This window comes from Agelaius phoeniceus, unplaced genomic scaffold (genome assembly GCF_051311805.1).
Source record: "Agelaius phoeniceus isolate bAgePho1 unplaced genomic scaffold, bAgePho1.hap1 Scaffold_263, whole genome shotgun sequence".
Classification (NCBI taxonomy): Eukaryota; Metazoa; Chordata; class Aves; order Passeriformes; family Icteridae; genus Agelaius; species Agelaius phoeniceus.
The window spans coordinates 40001-42500 of NW_027509918.1; positions in this window are offsets into that span (position 1 = coordinate 40001).

The following is a 2500-nucleotide window of genomic DNA, read 5'->3' on the forward strand; positions in this document are numbered from 1 at the left end:
CTCCGGCCGGGGACAACAGGTCTACCTCCGCTGTGGCCGGGGACATCAGGTCTACCCCGGCTCCGGTCGGGGACAACAGGTCTACCCCGGCTCCGGCCGGGGACATCAGGTCTACCCCGGCTGCGGCCGGGGACAACAGGTCTACCCCGGCTCCGGCCGGGGACATCAGGTCTACCCCGGCTCCGCCCGGGGACATCAGGTCTACCCCGGCTCCGGTCGGGGACATCAGGTCTACCCCGGCTCCGCCCGGGGACATCAGGTCTACCCCGGCTCCGCCCGGGGACATCAGGTCTACCCCGGCTGCGGCCGGGGACAACAGGTCTACCCCGGCTGCGGCCGGGGACAACAGGTCTACCCCGGCTCCGGTCGGGGACATCAGGTCTACCCCGGCTCCGGCCGGGGACAACAGGTCTACCTCCGCTGTGGCCGGGGACATCAGGTCTACCCCGGCTCCGGTCGGGGACAACAGGTCTACCCCGGCTCCGGCAGGGGACATCAGGTCTACCCCGGCTGCGGCCGGGGACATCAGGTCTACCCCGGCTCCGGCCGGGGACAACAGGTCTACCCCGGCTGCGGCCGGGGACATCACGTCTACCCCGGCTCCGGTCGGGGACATCAGGTCTACCCCGGCTCCGGTCGGGGACATCAGGTCTACCCCGGCTCCGCCCGGGGACAACAGGTCTACCCCGGCTCCGCCCGGGGACAACAGGTCTACCCCGGCTCCGGTCGGGGACATCAGGTCTACCTCGCTCCGGCGGGACTTAGTGCAATTTCGGCGCCGGCCGGGTAGACCTGTTGTCCCGGCCGTCTGCGGAAGTTCACCAAGGGGTCGCTGTTGTCGGCCGCCTCCGGCTGCGTCATGGTAGGAGGCGGCCTGCGTTGGCGCCCCTCCCCGGTCGAGCTGCATTGGTCCTCTTGGAGGCCTGGCCGGCTTTGGACTCGTCTGTCCGTCTTATGGGAGCGAGGTGACGGGCCGCATCCCCGCAGGTTGACCCCGTACCTGCGTCCGAGGCGGAGCGGAGCGGCCGCGCGTGCGGTCGCCAGGGCCAAGCGAGTGCCGCCTAGCCGGGACGAAGCGCGCGTGCCTTTGTGTCCCGGCTCCCGTCCTTCCCAGGGAAAAGTGGGTCCAGTTGGCGAGGCGAGAGAGAAGGGGCCGCGCGAAAGAGCCGGATCCGCGGAGGCGAGAGAGAAAGGGCCGCGCAAGAGCGGATCCGGAGAAGGCCGAGAGAGAGCAAGAAGGGGGCGAAAGACGATCCGAGAAAGCTGCTCGCCGGCCCCGAGGCGGGGAGAGAGAGCCGAGAGAGCGAGAGCGAGCCCAGAGAGAGAGTTGCCGAGAGAGAAGAGAGAGAGTGAGAGTTGAGCGAGAGAGAGAGAAAGAGAAGCCGCGAGCAGCGTGTCCCGCTCCGGCCCGGCTTCTGCCGGTCGATTGGCCACGGGGGGGGGCGGCCCCCCCCGGGCACCGGTGGCGGGCGAGGCGGCGGCGCCTCGTCCCTTTTCTGCCCGGCCTTAAGCCGGGGGCCCGCTCGGCGGGCGCGGTTTTGGGCCCGTCGGTCCGCCTCGGCGGTGGCGGCGGCGGTGCTCGGCCCGCGTTGGAGAAGCCGTCCCCCTCCCTCGGCCTTAAGCCGGGGACCCGCCTTGTGGCGGGCAGAATTTTTGGGCCTAGTTCTTTTTTTTTTTTTTTTCGAACTTGCCGGGCCCGGCACCCGACGGAGAGCCCCCCGGCCTGGTCCTGGGCGAGGCGGCGGCGCCTCGCCTACCTCGGTCGTGGCCGGATCGACTGAGCCGCTTGTGCCGGGCGGGGCCGGCTTTGCCGCTTTGCCGGGTCGGTTGCTTTCGGTTGAGGCGGGCGGAGTGTGGGGGGCACCCGCCAGGCCTCCTCCGCGGGCCTTGTGTCTTTTTCTCTGGCGGCCCTAAGCCGCGGCACTGAGGAGCGTTGCGACGACAGCGCGAGGCGGGATGCCGGTGAGTCCGTGGTGGGGAGGCAGTTGAGGCCCGTCACTCGGCCCCCCCGCTGCGGGCCCCTGGCCCCGTGGCCCCCGTGGCTAGCACGGGGCGTTGCGAACGCGCCTCCGTGTGCCTTTTTCTTTTGTCGTGCCGTCCCCCGGCCTTTTTTGTTCCGGCAGGGCAAGCCGACCGCCGCGAGGCCGGGCGAAAGCCGCCGGTGGCCCGTGGCCGCGCCAGGTCGGTGGCACTTTTTCTCGCACGCTCGGCCGGGTTCTCCCCGGGCCGCTCCAGTCCCGCCGTTGCCGGCTGCGGGCGGGCGGGTGGCGGCACCCCCCGCGCTCCTCTGCTGCTGAGGCGAGCGAGCGAGCCGACGGGCAGGTGGGCTGGGCGGCCGTCGCCGTTGTTGTCCCAGGAAGCGTGGCCGTGGGGCCCTTGTCGCCGTCGGCGCGGAGCCGCGGCTGATCGATGTGGCTTTTCGGGTGGCGTCGGAGAGGGCCCCCGGCGGGCCGGCTCTCCTTCCGAGGCTTCTCTGTGGCGGGGAAGCCACGGCGGGGAG